The following is a 17,245-nucleotide window of genomic DNA, read 5'->3' as shown; positions in this document are numbered from 1 at the left end:
ATTTGGTATTCTTCAATACATAATTTACATATGTATATATAATACCAAAATCCCATAAATTACGGAGGAATCTTTGAAAGATGTCAGTCAAAGTTCACAGTAACAGATATGCTAAGATAAGAATTCGTCTATACACTATTATGCAATAAATGTAGGAAAATGCGTCTAGACTTAAGAATGATAAGCAGGTAATTTCCTAAGGATGGTAAGTAGATGATTTCCGACTAAAAATGATAAGCAAAAATTTTGACATGCAGACACGGTCGAAGTCCAGACTCACTAATGCATCTTAACAACTATCAGTTAGACACACTAATGCAAGACCTGGTTCGCTAAGACCACCGCTCTGATACCAACTGAAAGGACCCGTTCATATACATTATAAACGATTCACAATAGTTGATTACATCGCGAGGTATTTGACCTCTATATGATACGTTTTACAAACATTGCATTCGTTTTTAAAAGACAAACTTTCTTTACATCAAAAATTGATGGCATGCATACCATTTCATATTACATCCAACTATAATTGACTTAATATTAATCTTGATGAACTCAACGACTCGAATGCAACGTCTTTCAAAGTACGTCTTGAATGACTCCAAGTAATATCCTTAAAATGAGCTAATGCACAGCAGAAGATTTCTTTAATACCCGAGAATAAACATGCTTTAAAGTGTCAACCAAAAGGTTGGTGAGTTCATTAGTTTATCATAATCCATCATTTCCGTAATAGTAATAGACCACAAGATTTCAGTTTCTATAAATATTCGTACACTCGCAAGTGTATAAAAGTATTCTATAAGTTGTAGGCACCCGGTAACAAGCCTTAACGTTCATGTTTTACCCTCTGAAGTACACCAGATCAGGTGTGTTTAAAATAACCTCGAAGTACTAAAGCATCCCATAGTCAGGATGGGGTTTGTCAGGCCCAATAGATCTATCTTTAGGATTCGCGCCTACCGTACATAGACAAGTAGTTTAATGTTACCAAGCTAAGGGTATATTTCTGGTTTAAACCCACGTAGAATTAGTTTTAGTACTTGTGCCTATTTCGTAAAACATTTATAAAAACAGCGCATGTATTCTCAGTCCCAAAAATATATATAAAAGGGAGCAAATGAAACTCACAATACTGTTTTTTGTAGCAATTATGTATATGACGGCACTGAACAAGTGCAGGGTTTGTCTCGGATTCACGAACCTATATTAAGTATATATATTTATATGTTGGTCAATATCTGTCTAACAATTTAGGTCAAGTCGTAGTGTATCACAATCCTAATGCTCGAGACCGACATGCAAAAGTCAACAAAAGTCAACTTGACCCAAAATGACTTTCAAAATCTATACATCTTTATTATATAACTTATATATAGTAGTTTTATATATTTAAATATATTTATCAGATCTTATTATACTAAATAATACAAGTCATTTATTAATAAATAAAAATTTATATTAAAATTCATATATGATAAAAATATACTTTTATATATCTCAAGTAATAAAATTTATAAAATTCACTTAATATCATAAAAATATAGTGGTATGTATTATTAATGTAATTACATTACGTGTGGTAAAAATATCTTTGTACGCATATTTATTTGATAAAATAATATTGATAATAATAATAATGATAAAAATAATAAAATGATAGTTTCAATAAAAATATTAATTTTTAGTAATAAAGATAATTTTAGTAATAACATCAACTGATAACAGTTATAATAATCGTTTTAATAATAATATTAAAATTAATGATAATTCAGTTGACCATATCTTTTAATCCGTTCATCGAAACCACACGATTTCTAAATAAAAAGTTATTAATTTTTTTCTTCAGCTTTTCAACAACATGCATATATTATAACTTATCTCAGTAGCATATGTATCAAATTCGTGATTTATCATAAACTATTTAACGACGAAACTAAGCATACAAACATGCATAATCATATATACTCGAGCACTAGTCAGGGATACACTATTAATATATAAAAGATAAGATATGAATGCTCACGTATCCATATTGTGATTCAATATTGCAGGAAAGTACGTAGACGCAACGAAAATAATAAACGTTAGGTTGACCTCACGAGCAATACCCTCGATCAATACCCATAACCTTCATAGCTATAACCCATAATTTCCTTAGCTATATCCCATTTGAAAACTTATTTTGAAATCGTCTGAATATAACTCCGTCGTAGTATTTTATGTATACTAATAATATCTTAAAATAGTACTAAGTAAATATATATATATGTAATTCGATTGAGAGAGTTTAGAGAAATATATTTTCAAGTTTCTATGAAATAATGAAACCTATTGAATTCTATTTATAATAGATTTTTGAATTATTAAAGTGAATTATTAAAGTGAATTATTAAAGTATGAATTATTAAAGTGAATTATTAAAGTATGAATTATTAAAGTGAATTATTAAAGTATGAATTATTAAAGTGAATTATTAAAGTATGAATTATTAAAGTTAAAGTAAAGTAAAAGTAAAGTAAAGGTAAAGTTAAAGGATAGTAAAAGTATAAAACTATGTACGTATAATACGCGTATAAAAATATATAATATTAATTTAAATCGTTATATATATTTAATAAAATAAAATATAAATATCGTTATCTTTATCATACTGGTTAAGTAATGAGTTGTCAAAAAGAATAGATTTCTTAAATCACAGTGGACCTCATAACTTAGACCCGTAATCATATCATAATGTATCTGATAATTCAATCATTTGATATTATCTCTTAATTCTGTCGATAAATATATCAAAACAAATATGTTCATGTAAAGTATCATATATCTAATACTTTGTTAATGTTTTCAGTTAATATTATATATTATATATACATATCTATATACACATAATTGTTCGTGAATCGTCGAACACGGTCAAAGGGTAATTGATTACATGAATGTAGTTCCAAACTTTTTAAGATTCAACATTACAAATTCTGCTTATCGTGTCAGAAACATATAAAGGTTAAGTTTAAATTTGGTCGGAAATTTCCGGGTCGTCACATTTGAACTTGTATTTTAATGGCAATGGTTTGTTCTGTTCTGAATATGTACATTGACCTGTGATCCATATATGTGTTGAACATATGTCTTTTGAACATGTCTTTTATGTTCTGAACCTGTTTCCTTAAATTAGTCTTTTGTACATTACACAAGAACAAGTGTATTGAGTTGCTTAAAAAAGGAACATTTCATTGAACAAAACCAACATAATTCAACATGTACCAAAATACAATACCAAATTACATTACCAAGGTTGGACAGAAACAAGATAAACAACCCTTAAAACTACTAAAACAGAAAATAAAAACCAAACATAATCCAACTACAAATTAGCATCATCTTCAATGTTCTAACTTTATTCTCCAGCCTGTTTATCCTGTTCAATAACCCTGGGATAATGGCAACTGCACGTGCACCCATTGGCGGATCAGCCCACAAGAAAAAATTGCAATCGGACCACTGAAACACGCAAATAATAAAAAAATTAATTCAAAAGGATAGTTTTATACAATCTAATCACCTCGAAAATCGTTCATGAGTTCATCACTTACTCGATTTGGGCATGAGTAAAAACGACGACCTGGGTTTGTGTTCGTCCACGCACATTTACGCACGGCTACTTGACCACAATAACAATTAACCATTTTGAAGCAGCTCTAAATCGATCGAATTTCTAGTTCTAGGGTTTATATTGATAGAAAAGAGAGGAAAGAGATGAAAGAGATGAAGGAAATTAGGTGACCGGTGTTTGGATAGTTAGGTGAGTGTATTAATAGTCCCTGAGGTTTGATTCAATCAAGAAATTGCAAAATTCCGAGATTACCCATCACGTTTTTGTCACATGCGTCCACTAAACGGTTTAATTAAACGGACGTCAGAAATAGGGACTAAATCAGCTCAAGTTATATACGACAAGGATCAAGTCCATCAGAAAAAAACCACAGGGACTAAACGTGCTTTTTGATACAAACCACAGGGACCGTTTCAGCAATTTTGTCCACTTAAAATTATAGGAAAAATTTGTTCACACTTATTAGTGTATACAAAACACAAATTTAATCACATTTAAAAATGTGAGTAAAATTTGTTACACCTCATTTTTTCACACAAGGGGGAGCGTGAACATATCTAGTATGACAAAATTAACTTAACACTCTTAAATGTGGTTATATTTATAATTATACACACAAATTAGTGTGAACTTTTTTCCCCATACTTTTATGTGTGAAACTATAATGATTATCTACACTTATAATGGTAATACATTTACACACATTTACAAGTGGGGAATTTAACAAAAAAGTACACACTTTATAAAAGTGTGTAAATTTATGCGTGGTTAATTAGCAAATTTGTTGTAGTGGGTCCACTGTCCCAGCTGTGGTCGATTGGGTAATCACAGACAGCGAGAATTGCAGAGAGTGCAAAGGAAATAGTACATGTATTCTTCCAGATATAGGTGGGTATCGTTGTAGCTGCAAAAAGGGTTACGAGGGCAATCCTTATCTCGATCCAGGCTGCCAAGGTCAGTTTCACCTTTTAACTAACCCTTTTGTTGAGTGTATCCGACCTCTTATAAATTGTTACTGTTGGTGTTGGTTACTCACTTATGTGATGACGTGGCAACTTATAACACATCCCAAAGGTTAGCCACAATTTAGACTAGTCTTTAGACTAGTACGGGACTTAAACTTCTTATCTCAATTTGATTTGGGACGGGGGCAGCGGAAATGAAGAGGGGCAAGTGGTGTCACCCGCCCTCAGTGAATTTTTTTTTTAGTACAAAAAATTTGAGTTTTTTCGTTTCGAAATCAGTGGAATTTTTTTTGACTAAAAGTCTTCATATTTTGCCATTTTGCCCCCAAGGCTTCAAGATTTTGTCCAAAAACCTTCAATTTTAGCCAAAAAAAAAAAAAAAAAAAAAAATTCAAATTTTGCCTAATAACCTCCAAATTTTGCCTAAATACCTTCATATTTTGGCAAAAAAAAAAAAAAATTGCTACGCTTTTAAAAAGAATTTCGCCCTCAGTTTCCGCCACTGGACGGAGGCTGTTACATATATGGTTGCCATGCACATCGCCTGAACAAGTCGTCAAAACATACAAAAGTGAAAACGTAACTTTGAGTAAAGTTGGATACAAACACTAAACTCGGTATCTATTGAGTAACTTGTAAAGCACACAAAATATTGTGTAGAACACTCAGTTGCAACTTTGTTTTAGGATATGTCTGATATAACTAGTTGCTAAATGTTAGCTATTAGCTGATAGTTGGTAGTAGTTGATAACTTAGCTAGTAGTTGATAGCTGCTGCAAGTTATTTGAATATATTTATGTGTTTGGGATCTAAAAAAAGAAGGTAAAATGACAAAAACAACTATGAGTGTTATCTCAAAGGCTCATTCTAATAGCTTTTAGTTTTAAGGTTATTTTATTACGAACTTTTAGCTTTAAGCTTTTATGTAAAATCTCTTATCTAATGTAAAAAGCATCATTTTCTTAAAAGAACTTAAAGCTTTTAGATGGAGGAAAAAAGTTGTAACCTAAAAGCTCACAGAAGTAGCATTCGAGAAAAAGCTTGTAACTTTTTGTTATTATACTCTTTATTTTAACCCTTCTAACTATTCTGTTAAACACCTAAATACATATACTCCATTCGTCCAGAAATAATTGTCCCGCTTTGACTTTTTGAGTTTTCTTTTACAACCTTGACTAAAATTATATTCTCTTGTGTTATATAATATTTGTTGAAAGTTATACCAATAATAAAAAAAATTAAAATCGAATCTATTCATATAAATTTTATCAAATATTATATAGTATAAATAAATAAAAATATTTAAAATCAAAATTTAAGAAGAAAGACGTTGAACAGTCAAACGAGGCAATTATTATGAGACGGATAGAGTAAAAAACTATCAGCTAATTTTGCTAAACGAAGTTTTTTAAACTCCTTTAACCAAACGAAGTTTTTTAATATATATGGACCTTTTAATAGACCTTTTAATAAAAGTTGAAAAGCTTTTAAAAACTCTAAAAAAACTCCTTACCAAACATACCCTTAATCTGTGAAATTATTGTTACTAGACATGAACTAGTGCGAGGTTCCAGGAATATGTTATGGGAAATGTAGCAATACAGTAGGAAGTTACATCTGCACATGTCCAAATGGATATGAGCGCGATGCAACAGTGCTAGGTGGCTGCCGACCTTTTGCTAAAGGTTCAAAGTTTCCACTCATGATATTCACTTTAGGTAATTCATCGTATAAGCAACAATCTATTAATCTATTTTTAATACTATTAAATTATACTCGGTATTGTATATTTCTTTTGAGTAGTAAACGCACACACACCTATTTGTCCACGGTGGAAATCGAACTCACAACCTTAAAGTTGATAAGTTTCCTAGATATCACTAGGTCAGAAGCCCTTTGAGAACTGTAAACAATGTAGTAAACCATGGCCCATAAAGATCATGAACGCGTTCGATTATAATTTTATCTTAAAAATACTGAACGTAGAGGGTCATGCTACTCCGATTCTTCAAGAATCTTTGATGTGCTAAATCTATCCTATAAAAATTAAACTAGAAAGTCCTGGTTCGTTCTACATGGAACAGTAAATTAAAGAATTTAAACCAATAATTATCTTAATTATTGGGGAGTTTGAATTTGAATTAACGCAAAAAGTAAATAAACTTAAACCAATGGAGACAAAAGTATCTACTTAGAATCAATTCCGTAGCTAGGATTACTCAATTAAATTCGTTATTATCAATTGTATAATTGTGTCACTGTATTTATCCGTCGATTCCTACATTTTAATAACTACTAACTAGGGATGGCAATAGATCGGATATGGATAGGGTGATGTCGTATCCATATCCATATCCATTTAGTTTTTGTTCATCCATATCCATATCCATATCCATTTAGTTTCAGATCATCCGTCCATATCTATATCCATTGGATTAAGCCAGTGTTGCAAAACTCGGCCTACTCGGCCGAGTAATCGGCTGGAAGATCAAAACGAGAAATCGGTGTCTAACTCGCCCAATTACTCGGTCAACGCCGGTCAACGCCGGTCAAACGGTGGTCAATGACATCGGAAAAACTCAGATCTTGCCTGAAATATTTAAAGAGGAGGAAGGAGAGCAAGAAAAGGAAAAGGAAGAAGGAGCAAGGTGAAACCTGTCGTGAATTAAGGAAGACCACAACTTCTTGTATAGTTGACACTGTATATGAATAAAGGGAAGGAAGCGTGTCTGAATTTTAGATCTAGGAAGATGTACAGATCTTAGACACTTGATAAAAAGTGATATTTTAAATATTTTAATAATTTCTTTTTTTTTATCAAATGACACTAACAGCCCCTCAACTATTACCAAACGTTAATAATAAGAATAAATTTGATAATCACTCTTGAACCTTTGATAAAATGACAATAACAGTCCCTGTTATTTATATATTATCAAAATATATATATTTATCTTAAAAAGTCAACGAAAGTCAACATCCGATTACTCCCCCGAGTACTCCCCGAGTCGCCGATTACTCCTCAAAAACCTCCTGACGAGTACTCCCCGAGTCGCGAGTTTTACAACCTTGGATTAAGCGGGTTAATGGATATCCAATGGATATTAAAAAAAATGTTATAGTATTTTTTGATATGCGATTAAAACATAAACGTAGTATAGCAAAAATAAATATGACATGACATTAAAAATTCTATCCATAAAAATGTGTAATCTTTGTCGAAGATATAACAAAATTTGCTAAACTTATTATAAAACACTGATTATAAAAAATTAAATATGAAATTTGTAAGTTTATTTTGTTAGATATACATGTTTTATTGTAATATATTATAGTTATTTCATTATAGGGTTGAAAGCAAAATGTAAATCTAACGGTAAATGATCTTGTAATAGTAAATATATAAGAATATATCTATATTAATTTTTTTTTGTATACGTATTTCGGGTGGTAATGGATATATACATGGATGAAACTTTTCATCCATGTCCATATCCGTATCCATTTAGGTTCATCCATATCCGTATCCATATCCATTTAGGTTCATCCATATCCATCACGAAGCGGGTGGATCGGGTGGATATCCATCTGATCAGGTGGCCATTGCCATCCCTACTAGTAACCTAAGAATAACTGTCGTTAATCTAGTCACTAATCAATTCACAATCACAATCACTCAAGTAAATAATCTAACTTAGGTTGTTTTGGTGTTCCTTTACAACCTCACAATTATCGCAATAAGTATCAAGTTTATTCGTTAAACGTCTAGTTATTTCATCGGTGTCCCTCATATAATTCAACACATTCCTAAATCGTTCATCAATAACCCGTTCAAATTATCAATCAATCTAACCTTTATTAAACAATTAATAATTGCGAAATTGGTCAAAATGCCCCCATTTTTTGATTTGTTTAACACCATGCCCTCAAAATTTTGAAATTGTAAAAAATGCCCCTTATCCACGCATCACGCACCAGGCATGATGCGTGCATGCCCTTACGTGGTGCGTGTGTACGAGATATTCATCGAGACAACCCTTTTTTGTCATAAACATGCACCAAAAACCAAGAAACACACACCGTGCGTGATGCTTGGTGCATTATAACGACCCTCATTTTTCCATTCTACATTTCTCATTTTTCCATTCTATACTTTTCCTTGTTAAATGCCCAATAAAATAATTAAACTTAATAATTAAACTTTAATCGATAATTATTAAGCTTTAAGAATTATAAGATACGATAATTAACTTTGTACATTAATTGACAAGTTAATAAAAATAATAAGTTAATAAACTTTTGTGAGTAAATAAATAACTTTAAAACTTGTGTAATTAAAATAATTAAACTAGTATAATTAAGGGGTCATTTAAGCAAATTAAAGTGCAAGGTTTAAAGTGAAAAATGTTAAACCCTAACCCTAATTTACCCTAGCCGATTTTTAGAGGGAAAAATTACCCTCATGCCCTCCAAAATTTCAGCCCTAAGCAACCCTATAACCCCCTCTCCAAGTTCAACTTGTTCCCTAAGTAATTTCTTATAAAACCCTAATTCTAGAATAATCCTAACACTCCTATAAATAGGGACCTAGGCTAAACCATTCCATGTACCAAATCACAATCAAAAATCTCTCCCAAATCTCTCTCTCTCCCTCTCCAATTTTCGGCCAAAACCGAAAATATCACCACCACCACCATCGAAATCCACCACCACCTTCAAGGGATTTCCAAGTGATCTTCAAGTCGTTCTTCGTGTTCTTCAAGGTTCTTCGAAGATCTTCAAGGTGTTCTTCAAGTTTTTCAAGGCTTTAATCTTCAATCTTCATCGTGTTCATCTTTTCTTTGTTAATATTCTTGGATCTTCAAAGGTATAACATAAAACCCTAAACTATTTCCATAATTCTTTGATCTTTGTTTTAATCTATATTCATATAAATTCATAAACATATAAACATAAGAACAAACTTAGATCTATACATGTAAAATAATAATAATAATAATAATAATATATATATATATATATATATATATATATATATATATATATATATATATATATATATATATATATATATATATATATATGTATGTATGTGTGTGTCGACTAGAAGAAAAAAAAAGGGAATGAAACTTTGATCTTTAAAACCCTAGATACAATTACAAGATTTGTTAGTGTTAATTAAGGAAACAAAATAACTATATATACATATATATATATATATATAAATCGACATATACATATATATATGTAAAAAATAAATTTTCATATACATATATATATATATATATACACGACATTATATACATATACATATACATATTAAAACCCTAAACCCTAATTACACCTAAACTATACTACTTTAATCAAAACCCTAGTTTTATTAAAATCCTAATAAATAAATAAACCCCTAAACCCTGGACATTTATGAAACCCTAGGACATTAATTACTAAACCCTAATTATTTATTACTACTCTAATTAACTATCCCTAATTAATGAAACCCTAATACTACTTATACTATTAATTAACATGTATACACTATTACTATTACTAGCACCTATAATCTACTACTTATATTGTAACACGTAAAAATATTTTGGGATATGTATTAGAGATGTATAGATCTTCGAACTTTCTTGACGAATGGTTTCTACGAAACTCTAGGCGGAAGGGTTTAGATTTTCCGATTTAAAGGATCCTATAGCTCAAGCCCCTAGACCTGAAATGGCTATTCGAAAGGAAAGGGGTGATTGGAAGCTTATCTAATACGGCAAGTATCCTAAAATGAAAAAATACTCTTAAAGTAGAAATTTTCTAGTTATAGAAACTTACTAAAATAAGGAACTTACTAAAATAAGAAACTTTCTAAAAATGGAAACTTTCTAAAAGTAGAAACTTACTAGGAATGGAAACTTAGTAAGACAAACTAAACTTAAACACATACTTAAACTTAAACATGAGCAAAACACTTAACTACTCTTAAATGTCATAGATTGACTTTCCTGCTCACTCGTCCAACTTTCTATTCCGAGGAATAACTAGCTCTACTTACTAAGGTGAATTCATAGCCCCTCTTTATTGCTAGCAAACTTATTTACTTTTCTTGGGGTGAGACACATGCTGTTTTTACTTTTTACAACTTAGACACAAGTACCAAACTGTTAAACTATGCTATACCCGGCTATGTCCGACTAAGTAACTACAGTGATATTTTTAATTGCTGCTGCATGCTTAATTATTGGGGGTAGGCCTATCGGGAGTAACGTCCCCAATACATTTGACTAAGTCTTTGTATTACTTGATAATGAAATTTAAACCGACAAGGACAGACACAACTTGTCATGGGGCAAACTTGAACGTTTAGTCTAAATATCACGCTTTGGCATAACTTTTTTGATCCGGCGGGAGATCAACTTACAAACTAAATCTTGTGGTCTAAAACAACGGTCAAACTTTTGTTAAACCTATGAACTTCACTCAACCTTTTTGGTTGACACTTTAGCATGTTTTGTCTCAGGTGCTGTTTGATTCAAGCTTTCCTATCTACTGCTTATGTGATGCTACTTGGACATAGGATCAAGAGATTATCGCATTTATTACTATTGCATTTAAACAATTACATTATTCTTTTGTAACGACATTTCATTTTCTGCTGCGTACTCATTCAAGTTAATTTTATCATTTAGTATTGTTCTCGTTTATTATATTATGTTGGTATATTTTGATATTAAGTCACATTTCCCCCAGGCCCTAACTGGGGGTGTGATAGATTGGTATCAGAGCATAACCAGGCTGTTATAGAGAACCATGATTGCATTTTTATGTGTGCCTTATGTGTTCATTAGGGTACCTTAGCAATCTAGGAAACTATAACCTTTCCTGCCATAGACTTTAATGCACTTAGGATTGCCCTATAATCTTAACATTTATGCTTTCCTAAACTTGACTAAAAGATTATTATCAAAGTCTCTTTCCTAAATGATAGGATGTCAAGCTCAAGCGTTAACAAGCCCATCAAGGCAACTCACAACCCTACCACCGAAGTAGGTGTTGGACACTCTGTAACATCAAGGCCTGTTCGAAGTCCTTCCTACAGTCCTGCCTCACCGTCACCAAACTATAGCCCAAATACTCTTCGGAATTCACAAAGGTCTCCTCAATATTATCCAACTCCAATAATCGAGGATAAAAGAAAACATCATGAAGAAGCTGGCCCGTCAAGAAAGAGAGCCCGATCTTCATTTTACGATGGTCCTAAGTATGAAATCATGACTCTACGAAATTATACTGAGAGGAACATTGGAGGTCTGCTTCGCCATGTGGCAAGAGTGGAGCTTCGAATGGAGAAACTTATGAAAGAAAACGTCGAGCTAAGGAATGAGTTAATGCTGCTAAGGAGCGAGGAAGAACGCAACACTCGCTGGGATCTCCAGGAGGATGTGGACTTCCGAATGAAAATAGAAAGAAGTCGAGTCGACAAACAGCTTGCTCTAAGAGAGTACAACACCAATTCCGTTAACAATCGTGTTACCAACCTTTACGACAATCTCGAGTACCTCTACGAAAAGCAAAAAGCAAAGAACGAGCGATACGAGAAGTTCATCAAAGAATCTCTAGAATCTCAAACTGAAAAGTTGGAGAAACTTGTGAAGGATAACATGGAAAAAGTTATGAAGCAGTTTGAGGACGAAAAGAAGAAATATGATGACTACTTCAATCTTAATATTCTTTAGTTATCTTTCTATTTTTCATCTATGTAAAGGCTATGCCTTAAAACTATTTCTATTTCCGAATCGTGTATTAAGGCTTATTTAATGCCTAGTTCCTTAATAAAATAAAGCGTTTTATTTATATCATGCGATATTAATACTTTATCTTATTCCTACTTGTAATTGCTCAACCCTATAATCTGTTAACTTATCCGACTTATGTTCACTTATGTAGCGACATCATGGTTCGTCCAGCTGCACCTACTGTTAACAATATCGTTTTGACTACCGAGCAATTCCAACAGTTACTCACTACCGCACAAGGCAATGTTCAAGCCAATAATACCAATCCTCAACCGAAACCTTGTTCCTACAAGGTTTTTTCAAACTGTCATCCTCCTGCATTTAAGGGAACTGAGGAAGTTGTCGAGCTAGTTCGTTGGTTCGAGAAGATGGAATCTATTTTCCGTATTTGCAACTGTGGTGATGACGATCGAGTAAAGTATGCCACTAGCTCATTGGGTGGTAATGCTTTAACTTGGTGGACTGCTCATGCCAAGTCCGTAGGAATTGACAATGCTAATGCAATTCCATGGGATGAACTCAAAAGCATGATGGTTAACAAATTCTGCCCTCGAAGTCAAGTTCAGAAACTTGAAGCTGAGTTCTGAGAACTCAAGGTCAAGGGAACTGACATTGAGAACTATACCAATCGTTATCTAGAACTTTCTACTCTATGTCCTGAGATATTTCCTACCGAAGCAAGGAAGATTGAGCGGTATATTGAAGGTCTTCCCGAGGATGTACAAGGGAATGTTATTGCTGCCGAGAAGGTTACTCTGGATGCTCTGATTCTCATGGCACAAATTCTGATGTTAGCCAAGAGAAGAAGAGCGTCGGCTAATAAGCAGGTTGAAACCAAGGGTAATGATGGTAAGAGGAAGTTTGAGCCATCTCAAGGTTCGGCTCAGAATGATAATAAGAAGCCTGCGGATAGCACAAGGTTGAATTATAAGGGTACTTATCCTTTCTGTGTTCGTTGTGAGAGGCATCACCCAGGGAAGTGTAATGCGACCTGTTCGTTGTGTAAGAAAGTGGGACACGTTGCTAAGATGTGTAAGACTCCTCCAAAGGATAAGGCTATTGTTCCAGCCAAAGCTCCTCCAACCTGCTATACTTGTGGAGAGAAGGGACACATTAGTCCTAATTGTCCTAAGAAGAAGGATAATCCCGCTATTGGAGCAAATACTACTGCTGCGAAGGGTCGTGCTTTTGTTATTACGGCTGCTGAAGCTCGGGATGAGGTCATCACGGGTACGTATCTTGTCAATAATTGTTATGCAACTATTTTATTCGATACTGGTGCCGACAGAAGTTACGTGTCTAGTGATTTTTGTACCCTATTTACTGAAAAGCCTCAACCCTTAGAAACTAAAAGATTAATAGAAGTAGCCAATGGAAAGATTATCAAAGTCGATAAAATCTATAAAAACTGCAACCTAATCTTAGCCGATAAAGAATTTAAGATAGACCTTTTGCCGGTCGAGCTCGGAAGTTTTGACATCGTAGTTGGAATGGATTGGTTACGTCCATTACATGCTGCTATCATGTGCTACGATAAAACTGTAAATGTTCCATTGGGAAATAGAGATACTCTCATCATCCAAGGTGAAAAGAGTGGTTCCAATCTCAACATCATCTCCTGTATTAAAACCCGCAAATACCTTATGAAAAGTTATCCAGCTATTTTAGCCCATGTTAAGATGATTGAATCGAAAGAGAAGCGTATTGAAGATGTACCAGTAGTTAAAGACTTTCCCGATGTGTTTCCCGAAGATCTTCCTGGTCTTCCACCTCCTCGACAAGTTGAATTTCAAATTGATTTAACTCCAGGTGCTGCTCCTATTGCTAAAGCTTTGTATCGTTTAGCACCCTCCGAGATGAAGGAATTATCCAATCAGCTCCAAGAACTATTGGATAAAGGTTTCATTCGTCCTAGTTCATCCCCATGGGGAGCTCCTATTCTGTTTGTTAAGAAGAAGGATGGTACGTTAAGGATGTGTATTGACTACCGTGAACTTAACAAGCTTACTATCAAGAACCGTTATCCGTTGCCGCATATCGATGATCTGTTTGATCAACTTCAAGGGTTAAGCGTCTATTCAAAGATTGATTTAAGATCTGGTTATCACCAACTCCAAGTCAAGGAATCTGATATTCCTAAGACTGCTTTTCGTACTAGCTATGGACATTATGAATTCTGTGTCATGCCTTTTGGTTTGACCAATGCTCCTGCTATTTTTATGGATCTTATAAACCGTGTTTGTAAACCTTATCTTGACAAATTCGTTATTGTTTTCATTGACGACATCTTGATCTATTCCAAGAGTGAGGAAGAACATGAGCAACATTTGCGTATGATTCTTGAGCTCTTACGAAAGGAACAACTTTATGCTAAATTTTCTAAGCACGAGTTTTGGCTCAAAACCGTACAATTCCTTGGACATGTGGTTGATAAATATGGAATACATGTTGATCCTGCTAAAATCACTGCTATTCAGAACTGGGAGATACCAAAGACTGCGAAGCATATTCGCCAATTTTTGAGACTTGCCGGTTACTATCGGAGATTTATAAAAGATTTTTCTCTCATTGCTAAACCTCTTACAAGGCTAACTCAAAAAAGGAAGAAATTTGAGTGGTCCGAAGAACATGAATCTGCTTTCAAGGTTCTGAAAGAGAAGTTGACCACAGCCCTAATTCTATCTTTACCTGAAGGGACTGATGATTTTATTATTTACTGCGATGCTTCGAAGCAAGGCTTTGGTTGTGTTTTGATGCAACGAGAAAAGGTTATTTCCTACCATCTAGGCAGTTGAAGAAACATGAAGAGAACTATACCACACATGACCTTGAGTTAGGTGTCGTGGTATTTGCATTAAAGATATGAAGGCATTATCTGTATGGTGCCCAGTTTACGGTGTACACTGACCATAAAAGTCTTAGACACATATTTGATCAGAAACAGTTGAATATGAGGCAAAGTCGATGGCTCGAGACATTGAATGATTATCACTGTGAGCTGAAATATCATCCTGGCAAGGCGAATGTAGTTGCCGATGCTCTTAGTCAAAAAGACGATGTTAAACGTGTTCGTGCTCTAAATCTAAAAATAAAATCGAATATTATCTCACGAATCTGTGAAGCTCAATTGGAAGCTATCAAACCGACACTTATCGAAGGTGAAGGACCTATTGGTTTCGAGAACCAACTTCAAGTGAAAGCTAATGGTACACGGTACTTTGGCAACAGAATTTGGGTTCCTCGCTTCGGTAATCTCCGTGAAGTAGTCTTGGATGAAGCACACAAGACTAGATATTCTATTCATCCCGGTTCCAGTAAAATGTATCACGATGTGAAGCAATTCTACTGGTGGCCTAACATGAAAGCCGACATTGCTACTTATGTTAGTAAGTGTCTCACTTGTTTGAAGGTCAAAGCCGAGCATCAAAAGCCTTCTGGTCTGTTGACACAACTCGATATTCCGCAGTGGAAGTGGGAGTGCATCACTATGGACTTTGTTACTAAGTTACCTAAGACTTCAAACGGTAACGATACTATTTGGGTCGTAGTTGATCGTCTTACTAAATCTAGGAATTTCATACCGATCAAGGAAACCGACAAGATGGAGAGATTATCACAGCTTTATATTAAAGAAATTGTCTCACGTCATGGTGTTCCTATCTCGATTATTTCTGATCGTGACAGTCGATTCGTTTCTAGATTCTGGAAAATTTTACAATCTGCTCTTGAAAATCAACTCGACATGAGTACAGCTTATCATCCGCAAACTGATGGTCAAAGTGAACGAACTATTCAAACCATGGAAGATATGCTACGTGCTTGTGCAATCGATTTCGGTAAAGGATGGGATATACATCTACCTTTGGTTGAATTTTCTTATAACAACAATTATCACTCTAGTATTAAAGCTGCACCTTTTGAAGCTTTATACGGACGGAAGTGTAGATCCCCTCTGTGTTAGGATGAACTTGAGGACAGACATTTAACTGGTCCTGAAATTATTCACGAAATTACCAAAAAGATCATTCAGATTAAGCAACGTTTAGAAACTGCCCATAGCCGACAGAAGAGCTATGCCGACAAGAAATGAAAAGACATCGAATACCAAGTTGGAGATAAAGTCATGTTGAAAGTATCCCCTTGGAAAGGTGTTGTTCACTTCGATAAGCGAAGTAAACTCAGTCCACGATATGTTGGGCCATTCACAATCACTGAAAGAGTCGGTCCCGTGGCGTACCGATTAGAACTACCAACTGAACTCAATCAAGTACATGCTGTGTTTTACGTCTCAAATCTTAAATGGTTTCTTGCTGATGAGACACTCGTTATTCCTCTAGATGACGTCCGCATTGATGAGTAAATGCACTTCGTTGAAGAACCTATAGAAATCATGGAAGGAGAGGACAAACAAAAGCGTAAAAGCAACATACCTATCGTTAAAGTCCGGTGGAATTCGCGTAGATGCCCCGAATATACCTGGGAACGCAAAGACCATATGAAATGGAAATATCCCCATCTCTTCTCAACTGCTGATGCAAACGAGGAAACTACCTAAAAACTTCAGGACGAAGTTTTCAATAACGGGGAGGTACTATAACGACCCTCATTTTTCCATTCTACATTTCTCATTTTTCCATTCTATACTTTTCCTTGTTAAATGCCCAATAAAATAATTAAACTTAATAATTAAACTTTAATCGATAATTATTAAGCTTTAAGATTTATAAGATACGATAATTAACTTTGTACATTAATTGACAAGTTAATAAAAATAATAAATTAATAAACTTTTGTGAGTAAATAAATAACTTTAAAACTTGTGTAATTAAAATAATTAAACTAGGATAATTAAGGGGTCATTTAAGCAA

General features: G+C 33.8%; 1 pseudogene; it reads left to right on the top strand.

Moving 5' to 3' along the window:
* The window catches only part of LOC139881766 (wall-associated receptor kinase 2-like), a 137,286-nt pseudogene that overhangs the window by 10,674 nt on the left and 109,367 nt on the right, over positions 1-17,245 (top strand).

Source organism: Rutidosis leptorrhynchoides, chromosome 1 (assembly GCF_046630445.1).
Source record: "Rutidosis leptorrhynchoides isolate AG116_Rl617_1_P2 chromosome 1, CSIRO_AGI_Rlap_v1, whole genome shotgun sequence".
NCBI lineage: Eukaryota > Viridiplantae > Streptophyta > Magnoliopsida > Asterales > Asteraceae > Rutidosis > Rutidosis leptorrhynchoides.
This window is presented reverse-complemented; position numbering and strand designations above follow the sequence as displayed.